The sequence below is a fragment of the Mobula birostris genome, chromosome 10 (assembly GCF_030028105.1).
Source record: "Mobula birostris isolate sMobBir1 chromosome 10, sMobBir1.hap1, whole genome shotgun sequence".
In the NCBI taxonomy this organism is placed as follows: domain Eukaryota; kingdom Metazoa; phylum Chordata; class Chondrichthyes; order Myliobatiformes; family Myliobatidae; genus Mobula; species Mobula birostris.
The window spans coordinates 36104678-36116936 of NC_092379.1; positions in this window are offsets into that span (position 1 = coordinate 36104678).

Here is a 12259-nt window from a genome sequence, read left to right on the forward strand (position 1 = left end):
AAAGAAAAGGAGTGTGTTACAAAGCGAATTATCTACATTTGGATTATAAAATGAAAACATGGAAGCAAATGAAGAAGAACTCCGAGGTCTCAGTAAACAACTGCAGGCTACGATCCAAGAAAAGGAAAACCTGAAAAAGCAGCAGACTTGGAAAAACAGCAATTTTAAAAGTATAACGTGCAATAATTACTATTCTTTAACAAGACGATTTTAGTCTTACAAGTGATGCAGATGAAATCAATGTAATTGAGGTAATGCAACTACATGAAAGCATGTGAGAAAATTAGGGAGGGATAGCAGTTTGTGGCATTATCTAATGAGCGCATTAAGCAGTCACCAGGAATTGCAACTGCAGAGTGATGCTAATAGAGAACTGCAGGCTGAACTAGATTGTCTAAAGTAGAGAACTCCAGGACATATTTGGTTGGAACACCACGAGTCTAGCAGATGGCGGTAATGCACTGAAAAACTGGTTGCCAACCGCCATAAAACACAAAAGAAGAAGAAGTAGAGGTCCAACTGCTGGTGAGTCAGTATCCTGGCAAAAACTACACCACGAAGACAAAAGAACACTCCAGGCAACTCCGCGAAAAGGTTATTGAAAAGCACAGGTCAGCAGATGGATACAAGAATATTTCTCAGTCGCAGAATATCCCTTGGAGTACAGTTAAGTCAATCATCAAGAAATGGAAAGGATATGGCACAGCTGTAAATCTGAAGGGAGTAGGCCGTTCTCGAAAACTGAGTGACCGTGCAAGAAGGGGAGTAGTGAGGGAGTACATGAAGAGACCTGTGACAACCCTGGAGAAGTTACAAGCTTCAGAGGCTGAGATGGGAAAGTCTGTGCATACAACGACTGTGCTTCAAAGTTGCAGTTTTATGGAAGAAGAAACGATGAATTATGAAAGGAATCTGGTGACTAACATCAAAGAAGACACTAAAAGCATTTTTAAGTATATAAAGGGCAAAAGAGAGTTAAGGGTAGCTATAGGACCAATAGAAAATGATGCTGGAGATATTGTAATGAGAGACGCAGAGATGGCAGAGTATTTTGCATCAGTTTTCACAGTGGAAGACATCTGCAGTATACCGGACACTCAAGTGTGTCAGGGAAGTGAAGTATGTGCAGTGAAAATTACGACTGAGAAGGTGTTCAGGAAGCTTAATGGTCTGAGGGTGGATAAATCTCCTGGACCTGATGGAATGCACCCTTGGTAGCTGGAGAGATTGCAGAGGCATTAGCAATGATTTTTCAAGAATCGATAGATTCTGGCATTGTACCGGATGACTGGAAAATTGCAAATGTTACTCTGCTATTTAAGAAGGGTCGGAGCAGCAGAAAGGAAACTACAGACCTGCTAGCCTGACATCAGTAGTTCGGAAGTTGTTGGAATCGATTGTTAGGGATGAGATTACGGAGTATCTGGAGGCACATGACAAGATAGGCCAGTGCCAGCATGGCTTCCTGAAAGGAAAATCCTGCCTGACAAATCTACCGCAAGATTTTGAGGAGATTACAAGCAGGGTAGACAAAGGAGATGCGGTAGACGTGGTGTATTTGGATTTCAAAAGGCCTTTGACAAAGTGCCCACAAGAGGCTGCTTAGCAAAATAAGCACCCATGGAATTACAGGGACGTTACTAGCATGGGTGGATCATTGGCTGATTGGCATAAAACAGAGTGGGAATAAAGGGATCCAATTCTGGCTGCCGCTTACCAGTGGAGTTCCACAGGGGTCGGTGTTGGGACTGCTGCTTTCTACGATGTATGTCAATAATTTGGACCATGGGATTAATGGATTTGTGGTTAATTTTGCCGATGATACCAAGATAAGTGAAGGAAATAGAGAGCCTGCAGAGAGACTTAGATAGTTCAGGAGAATGGGCAAAGAAATGGCAAGTGAAATACAATGTTGGAAAGTGTATGGTCGTGCACTTGGGTGGAAGAAATAAACAGGCAGACTATTACTTAGATAGGGAGATAATTCAAGATGCAGAGATGCAAAGGGACTTGGGAGTCCTTGAGCAGGATACCCTAAAGGTTAACCTCCAGGTTGAGTTGGTGGTTAAGGCAACGAATGCAATGTTGGTATTCATTTCTGGAGCTATAGAATATAAGAGCAGGGATGTGATGTTGAGGCTGTATAAGGCACTCGTGTGACCACACTTGGAGTATTGTGTGCAGCTTTGGGCTCCTTATTTTAGAAAGAATATACTGACATTGGAGAGGGTTGAGAGAAGAGTCACGAGAATGATTCCAGGAATGAAAGGGTTACCGTATGAGGAACGTCTGGCAGCTCTTGGGCTGTATTCCCTGCAGTTCAGGAGAATGAGGGGAGGGGGATCTCATAGAAACATTCCAAATGTTAAGAGGCCTGAACAGATTAGATATGATAAAGTTATTTCCCACAGTCAGGGAGTCTAGGACAAGAGGGCACGAATTCAAGATTGAAGGACATCCATTTAGAACAGAGATGCAGAGAAATTTCTTTAGTCAGACGGTGGTAAATTTGTGGAATTTGCTGCCATGAGCGGCTGTGGAGGCCAAATCATTGGGTGTATTTAAGGCAGAGATCGATGGGTCCTTGATTAGCTAGGGTATGGGGAGGAGGCAAGGGGAATGGGAATGACCGGAAGAATTGGATGGCAGAGCAGACTCGATGGGCTGATGGGCCTACTTCTGCTCCTCCACCTTATGGTCTTATGATTAAGGGGAGGTTTCTCTGGTGAGGGGCACTAAGGTTGGGCTTGAGGCTTTTGTTAGGAAGAGATGAAGAGAGAAGACGCCAGAGAGAAGAGGTGAAGGGCCTGTTCCCCTGCTGTACTTGTCTCTCCACGTTGACTAAATCTTCAGTGACTAACTCTGATTTGTGTGCAAGACTTTGCTCTCTGAAACCAGGTGAACAGCACAGAAAGCTACCTCAAAAAGAAATTTAACAGAAGGAAAAAATGACAAGGAAATGAAACACATGACATGCTTTTTACGTGTTTCTGCTCTGCAAAAGTCTCAAGGAGGTAAATCCTGCACCTCTCTGGTGTGCAACACAAGGCAGCGTTTACCTTAATCCACACACATAAAAGTTGCTGGTGAACGCAGCACCTGCAGAATTCCTGTTGTTTGCATTTACCTTAATCCACTTTATTAGGGAAACCAGTCAAAACAACGATGTAATGTACAAATTAGGAGAAAGATGTCCACTGGTAACAGGTTAAACGTGCCTAACACAATCTCTAAAATCATTCAGAAAGCTAACAGACATTAAATTACATGATTTGCAATATTGAAATGGCATCCCAAATGTGACTAGACCACTGTAATGATACAATATTGTGTAGTTCTGGTCGGGAGGAGAAGCTCAGCTATTGAAAAATCTACTTTAACTAATACATACAGAAGCAATGGCTGCCTAACCAAACCATCAGGTAATCACAGCATCCACTGGCACTGCTGTTCAAGTCACTGGAATAATGAGGTCGGCATTGAAAGTCATTTCAATAACTGTCTGACGGGCACTCTTTCTTTTAATGTTAAAAATGATTTAAAGGGAAATGAAGGTAGGTCAAAACTTATAGCACATCATTCAGCAACCTGGGGACAATACAGTGCAAACATCCTTCCCCACATGAGGCCCCATTAAATGTGGGCCCCACCTTAGGACCCACCAATGTGGAACCCACCCCTTCACCAGGCCCCATCAAATGCAAAACCCTCTCCTACATCAGGGTCAGGACCCATCAACGTGGACCACTTCCCCAAGCCAAACCCATCCAACGTGGACCCCTCACTGGGCCCCTCCTCTGCCACCCCATCCGAGAACAGTTTCAGATTGGACAACATCTTCAGTTTTAATTTGAGCATTTGCCACTGGATGCTGGGAATACCAGGAAGGGGGGGAAGGGAGGGAAGGGGGGGAAGGGGGGGGGAGGAGGAGGAGGAGGAGGAGGAGGAGGAGATGATGATGATGATGGATACAAGTGACTGTCAAGAGAGCAGCAAAGCTAATAACCTCACATCGGGGTTCGGGTTCGGGTTCTAGTATGTCTTTTAAGTTTCTACCCCTTTTGAAGGCTGAGACTATGGTGTATTGTCCCAGTGTCCCTACCTTCCACTTTTAGTTCTTCAAAGTGTGTTTTAACTGTCTGTGAATATTCACTGCCATCCCACTGTATCTCGTTATCAAGGGTAGTTTCCGTGTTGTGTTGTCCTGTGTTGGGGGATTTGTGATACTTTTTAAAAAGTCAGATTTGATGTGTCTGAGTCTCTGTCTGCTGCAGCCCCTGTGTCTAAGTGCAGAGAAGAGGATAGTAGTGGCTTGGTGGAAGTCCTCTGCCCTGGTGCAGATGCGGTGAAACCGGGTCAGCTGTCCCTTGACAATGCCTCTGAAGGTGTGTTTGGGATGGTGGCTCCCTGTGTGTAGGAGGGTGTGTGTGTCTGTGGTTTTAAAGAATACTTTGGTGGCTAGTTTCTGGCTGCCATTTTCTGGTGCTAGTTTAAATACCGTAGTGTCCAGGAAGTCAACTTTCTCCCTATTTATTGTGGCCTTAACCTTAATCGATGGATGATGAGTGTTTAGGATTTGAATAAATTCCTCTAATTTTACCTCCGAGTGTGTCCACACTCCCCAGATGTCATCCAGGTATCTATAAAGACACATGGGTATCTTGGGGCACTTTGGATAAACTGTTTCCTCCCATTTTGCCATGTATATTTTGGCATAGGCTGGAGCAAACTTCTTTCCCATCGCTGTGCCCTTGACTTGTAAGTAGAATTCATTATTGAATTCAAAGTCATTTTTAGTTAGGCTGAGGTGAAGGAGTTCTATCAAGGCCTCGTCTGGTCTCTCTAGCTGAGGGTTCTCCCGAAGGGTATCGCTCACTGCCGGTATACCCCTGTCCGTTTCTATATTGGTGTACAGGCTTTCAATGTCCATGGTGAAGAGTACGGCCTCAGGGGACACTGACATGGAATTGACTATCCGGACAAAGTGGTACGTGTCCTTGATGTAGCTGGAGTGTTTCTGCGATAGTGGGTTAAGGAAGGCATCAATGTATTCTGCTATCCTGTATGACTCACTGCTGCAGTCCGACACGATGGGCCTGCCGGGTGGTATTTCTCCCGGAACAGTCCATGAGTCTGGGTTCCTGTGTATTTTGGGGAGGATATGGAACTTTCTTGCTCGTGGCTGTATCCCTGTCAGGTACTCCACCTGCTTCTTCCCCAGGTATCTAGTCCTTTCTAGTTCTCGCAGAATGTTCCTAATTTCTGTGTGTGTTTCCCAGTATATGGGTTCCTTTAGTTTAGTGCAGTGTTCGGTGTTGTTTAATTCTCTGTGTGCCTCAAATAGATATTGCTGTTTGTCCATGATAACTATGCTGCTCCCTTTATCTGCTGGTTTGATAACAATATCCATATTTTCCTTCAGCTCTTTCAGGGCTGTTCTCTCCTTCCTAGTTAAATTGGCCTTATCCTGTACTTCTCCCTCCCTCTCCATTATCTCATCCAGTGTGCTCTCGAATTGTAGGACCGCTTCTGACCTGTACCTCCTCTTGGGGCTCCAGTCTGAGCGAGGGGTGAAATGGGTCTTTCTACCTTCTGCCTCCGCAACAAAGTGGACGAGTACCAATCTCCTATTGAACTTATCCATGTCCTCCTCAATCTGCTCCTTATGGAGTTTTGCAGTTGGTACAAAAGTGAGGCCCCTGTTCAGAACTTTTTGCTGGGTTTCTGTAGGGATGAACGTACGGGAGAGGTTCACGATGGTCTCTCCCAGTCGTGGACCCTGCCTCTCTCGGCTTTGTCTCCACTCTAGTTTAAAGACTGCATCCACCTCTTGACTATGGTCAGGGCTGTGTTCTCTGTCCAATCGATGTGGTCTCTGTCTACCTTAAACTGCCTCGCCAGGACTGCAGGGATATAATTCTTTGTTCTAATAACCTCATTTAGTTGGCCCAGGGTTGCTTGTTCTGCCTCTGTCAAACAGTGGCTAAAGTTCAGTTCTGGCACCCAGATACTGGCATTGGGAAATTTAATATGGGCCATTCTTAATAGTTGCTGAAGCTGTTTAGTCGCTGTTGCTGGTTGATGTGATCTGTTGTTTATTCCAAAGGAAAGGATAACCTTCTTAGTTTCCAGTTGTGGCTTTAACTTTGTCAGGATAGCAGTGGCATGGGTGAATTTGGCTCCCGGAAAGCTGTCCAATTGAACATCCTTATTAGGGCATCTTTTGATCCTGGAAATGTTAGAGTCCCCTATAATTAGTATAGGTTTAAGGGGCCTTAGTTCCCAAGTTACATTTTTCTGTTTAGAGTGAGGATGCCTCCTTACTTGGCCCTCCTGGTTGTTGCAAATAGGGGTTACCTGTCCTCTTGTTTGTCCCACGTCCTCCGACTCTCGGGCTGTGTGGTTCCCTGGGGTGGAAGACTTGCTCGGTCCTCGTGTACTGGCTCCCCTTGTCTGTCTGCCCATCCGCACTGGTGTGGGGTGGGGTGCTGATTCCCTGGAGTCTTGGGTCGGGGAGGCCGTGGGGGTGGCGGGCTGGGGCTCCCCTGCTCCTAGGTTGGATTGCGTCTTCTCCGAGGGGCTCATGGCTGGGGAGGGGCTCACCTGGCGTCTTCTCTGTTCCTGTGACTGGGGCAGTGGGGCCGCATCGGCGTCGAGTTAGTTAACTAGCTCCAGCGCCCTCCCGTGGACGATACCGGAACTCCCACTGCAGGCGTCGGCGCCGAGAGGGCTGACCAGCTCCGGCGCCCTCCCGTGGACGATACCGGAACTCCCACTGCAGACGTCGGCGCCGAGAGGGCTGACCAGCTCCAGCGCCCTCCTGTGGACGGTGCCGGAACTCCCACTGCAGGCGTCGGCGCCGAGAGGGCTGACCAGCTCCAGCGCCCTCCCGTAGACGGTGCCAGAACTCCTACTGCAGGCGTCGGCGCCGAGAGGGCTGACCAGCTCCAGCGCCCTCCCGTGGACGATACCGGAACTCCCACTGCAGGCGTCGGCGCCGAGAGGGCTGACCAGCTCCAGCGCCCTCCCGTGGACGATACCGGAACTCCCACTGCAGGCGTCGGCGCCGAGAGGGCTGACCAGCTCCAGCGCCCTCCCGTGGACGGTGCCGGAACTCCCACTACATGCATCGTTCTCAGGACCTGTTGGCCTGGGACAGTCCCGCAGCGCAATTACCAGCCACAACTTCGTTTTACTCGGCGCCGACGGACGGGGTGCAGCGTGGGCGGTCTTTTTCCGGGGCTCGGGTGTGATACGAGTCCGGTCACGGCTGACCCAGAAGCCGTCCCTGAAGGTTCCCCTCTCCCCCTTGGAATGCGGTTTCCATTGTCCGTGGGGTCATTGTGGCCACGTCCGAATTGTGCGGCGCCTCGTGGGCCCGGTCTGCCGTTCTGGCACAGGTCTTGAGACCAGATCCCAAAAATATGCTTTTGGACAGCCTCCAATTTGATTTGAAAATTTCCTTTAAATTTCGTATGTTCCAGATTACGGTTTTGGTGATTGCTTCTGGTAAGCGATCAATCAGATCCGATTCAAGTTCCAATTCTTGCAGGCTACTTTGGTAGTGTCCAATTAAAATTTCTCGTGTTTCTTTAGCCCAAGCGTCCGCATTGGCAGCAATTTTATGAAGCGTTTCTTGGGAGGGGTTTGCCGGCTTTATGAATTTGGTCAGTCTATATGCCTGGGTAGTAATCCCCTTTGGTAGCCTGTTCATTTGTTCCAAAACTCTTAGGTGGTGCAGAGTCTGGATTATTTTATATATTAATCTAACCGTGGTGGAAAAGGAATCCCTGGGAAACCCGAGGTCTCTGCAGTTACCACGGTGGTCTGACGCGCCATGTGCTGACAAGCCCCCGGTCCTCTCTCTCCAATTTCTCCTCCACATCGTTAAAGTAAGACAATAATCACCAAACTTCCCATGAAGTCCGCTTAATTAATGTTCTTACCGCTTGCTCTGCGTCTCGGGTTCAGTGATTTCGACTCCAGCGAATTGCCTTTAATAAAGCGTGTTGCCTTTAATACTCTCCAATTTCTCCTCCACGTCATTAAAGTAAGATAATAATCAGAAAACCACAGATGAAGTCCAGTTAATTAATGTCCTTATCGCTTGCTTTTCATCTTGGGTTCAGTGATTTCGACTCCTGTGAATTGCCTTTAACAAAGCATATTGCCTTCAATAAAGCGTATTTCCCGACTGGGAGAGTCACCAATTTCGCCTCTTCTCTGTGGCTTCCTCATGGGGAATTCTGTAAAGACTGAGGTGGTCTCTCCTTTAAAATGTTCCACTCCACCCCCGGCCCCCTCCCACCTCTGTATTGTTTTACCAAACCTGTTTCTCCATTTCTGCTGCAGCCTCTGGCTGTTGCCCAGATCCCGGTCTGCCTTGTTTGTTAAGATTCTTAAAGGCAAATTATCCACTAATCGCGCTGCTCCTTTTTATTGTTCGACCCTCCCCATTCTTTTAGCTCCAAATTTTTCATTTCTATTCCTTTAATACCTAGTTAGAGTTGAGATTCGATTTCATCCTATTTCTCCTTTTAGGGTTACATTGTTTTATTGTGACTTTAGTGTTCAAACTGTGAGTTTACTGTTCTGTGGGTATAATGTGGTCGGAGCTTGTGGCTGATGTATGTTGGGGTTGGGGTTTAACCTCAGTCGTCTGTGCCAGTTTTCCCAGCTCCTTGGATTTACTTTGGCTTATGAGGACCAGGATGATGAGGGACGTGTCACTGCTGGTTAGGATGCGAGTATGCGGGCAGTGGGCAAAATATCCCTCTAGTGTTTGTGGATCTCGTACTGGAGATGCAGTATCACTTTACCCTGCCACTTTGTTTTTAGCCCACGTTGTCATCATCTCGGTCCCCGACTGGGATCTTCCTCCTCTTTAACCTCCATTCTGGCGTTTAAGTTACAATGGAGTTATTGCCTATGGATAGTGTTTTGGATTTGGGGTTTTTTTATAGGGACTGGGTGCTGTGATCTGGGGGTTGTGCGGTAGCTAATTGAGGGGTGTGTGGGGAGGGACATGCCCGGGGGTAGAGTTAGGTAATGGGGGTTGAGGATTCATGGCGAAGGGAGGTGGGGTGGGATGGCAAATGGCATTGCGGGGGGGGGGTCCCCTGCAGTAGGGGTGAGGGCTGAAATAGGATCCTAACTGCCGGTGATATTGGGTGAATTTGGCCCTGTGATGGGGTAAGGGCTTAGGTTTATGGGGGTGTGTAGCAGGGTTGGAGTTGTTAGGTTTAGGGGTAGGGTAAAGGACAGTTATATAAACCCTTTTATGTGGTGTGGTGTGGTTTGGGTTATTTGGGGTGCTGTCCAGTTTAGTTGGGGTGCAAGGTCCATTGGAAGTTATGGTTATGGTGAATGCTAGGGTTGGGGATGTTTGTGGGGTGGCATGGTTCTGGTGATGTGGGGGGAACCTGGCTCCCGGGTGAGGAGAGGGCTAGGGTTTATGGGGGTGTGCTGAAGGGTTGGAGGTGTTAGGCTGAGGTGTATGGCTGGGTAGTGAGGTCACGGGACTTTGCGGTGGTGGGAGGATTAGGGTTAGAGCACCCAAACCGATGGTGTAGTCGGGTGAACTTGCCCCCCCCAGTGGAGAGGGGACTCAGGTTTATGGGGGTGCGTAGGATGGGTGAAGTCATTATGTTTCGGGATACGGCCGAGGAATGTGTACGCAGGCCTACCCATGGGGGTGTGGGAAGAAGAGGAACATGGGGTCCATCGTTAAGTAGGCCCCTTTGTGGGGCTGTGGGCAGGGTCCACTTGGGCGCCGTCTGGTTTAGTTGGGGTGTGAGGCCCTTTTGGATGTTACGATCAGGTTGGGGGGTAGGGTTGAGGGGAAGTCCGCTGGGCGGTGGGAGGTATAACTGGTGGTGAAGGGTGAGTTTGGCCCCCTGGCGAGAAGAGGACCTGTGTTTATGGGGATGAAGATGTTAGGTTTCAGGGCAGGGCCATGTGCTGGGGATGCATTCTACCCCATGGGGGCAAGCTGGGAGGTTGGGGCAAGTGCTGTGTCTGGATCAAACTGGTCGTTACAAGTCTATTCTTCCTCATGGTTATCCCTGTAGAGTTATAATCTCTCACGTTATCCCTCTCTATTTGGGGAATTAGTTTCTGTTCTGGGGCCTAGTTTTTTGTCTCTATTTCCCAAGAAAGACGTACCTTTCCTATTTAATGGTCACCTGTCTTAATTTTGTTTCAGGGTGGGTGACTGAAGGGGCTCCTCCTCTTCCTCCCTCCCCTCATTTTCTCAATGTTTTTTTTATTATTAATTTTTTATTGCAACACCAACAAATTACATTCAATACAACCAGTTGCCAATTACATTTTGACTGTTAAACCCCGCCACCCCCCAACCTTCATCACCATCCCCCCTCCACCCCTCTCTCCCCTCCACCAATCAACTGAATAGTAGTACATACACAGACAAAGCATTCCTATTTTAACAAAAGATCTTTTAAGTTAGATATCAAATTTGTCCACATTAAGATTGTGTTTGGTCGTGCATCATTTACTCTTGCTGATGAAAGTTCCAGGTAAGAAATGTCCAAAAAGCTCCGAAGCCCGTGAGTATTTGAAATATCGTGGGGAGGTTTCCAACGCTGGACTACAATCTTCTTAGCTGCAGTCAGGCCTGCCAGCCAGATTTTGCGTGTTTTTTCCGTAAGGGAAAGGTGGGAGACATCATTTAGAAGATGTACAGCGGGGTCCATTGGTAATTGTACCCCCGTTAGTTCTGTAAGAGTACTGATAACCTTCCCCCACAAACCAAAATCCCCTGGACATTCCCATACAACATGTATAAAAGTGCCAATGGCTCCATGGGGCAAAATGAGCAATAAGAGTCAGGAACCAGTCCCATTTGATGTCTAATTCTCGGTGTTAAATATGCTCTATGACAAAAATTTCAAGTGTATATACCAATGATTTGGGTTTTTCGAAGCACCGGCAGCATTATCCCAAATCGCAACCCAGTCCAAGTCTTGTCCCAATTCAGATATGTCCCTATCCCAAGCTTTCATTCCCGATGTGGGCATATATTTCTGGGAGTTTAATTTATCATAGATATACAACACTATCTGTCCTGGAGGACTCTGTATCCAATTTAAAATGGGATGGTCCTTTAAATCTGACCCCCAGGGAACGCCGTAGGCTTTACAAGCTGATCTTACTTGAAAGTAGCAAAAAAGAGAATGTTTATCAATATTATATCGAGATACCAGTTCTTGAAAGCCAAGGATAGTACTTGCCCCATTAATATCTTGAAGAGTAGTAATACCTTTATCCACCCAAGTTCTGTTAGTGAATGGTTTCCCCCCAGATAGAAAACGATTATTGTTCCATAATGGAGATGATTTACACCATACACTTTTAAATTTTAGGAATTTTTCTGCTGCCCTAAACACTTGTAGCATATGGGTTTAAATTGGATCGTAATACAAATCACATTTTTTGGTAGACATACCTATAAGGAGAAAGTCCTTCAACCTTATTGGTGCTATTAGCTCCAGTTCTATATTTTTCCAGGACGAAACTTTATCCTCCTCCATCCAATAGCTAAGACTTTTTAATACAAATGCTCAGTGATACAATTTAAAATTTGGACATGCCAATCCCCCATTCGACTTTTTGAATTGAAGAACTGACCATTTTATATTGGGTCGTTTACCATTCCAAACATAGCATCGTAGTAAGGAGTCCAGTTTTTGCCAATATCCTGCCGGAGGTGCAAGTGGGATCATTGAGCTGATAAAATTAATGCAGGGTAAGATGTTCATTTTAATGACCGAAATACGGGCCGGGACTGATGCTGGCAGGTGTCTCCATCTATTAATATCTTCCTCTTTTTTTTAGAATTAAAGAGCAATTTGTTTCAGCCACAGCTGATATGGAAATATTAACTTTAATACCCAAGTAGAGGACCTCATTTGTAACTTTAATCTGGGGAGGAAGAGACACCTTACTTTTATCCGTATTAATCAGCATCAGGTCTGATTTTAACAAATTAACTTTGTATCCTGAAAGAAATCCAAATTGCTCCAGTGTTTTTAAAACATAGGGGAGAGTTTGTCGAACATTCGCCATATAAACTAGCGTGTCATCCGCGTAAACTGATATTGAATGCAATGTTGTACCTATTGTAATAGGGGAGATCTGAGGAGAGTTTGTGCAAGCAGTTCAATAGATATATTAAAAATTAAAGGAGACAAAGGGTCCCCTTGTCGTGTGCCCCGTCCTATGTCAAATAATTCTGAGA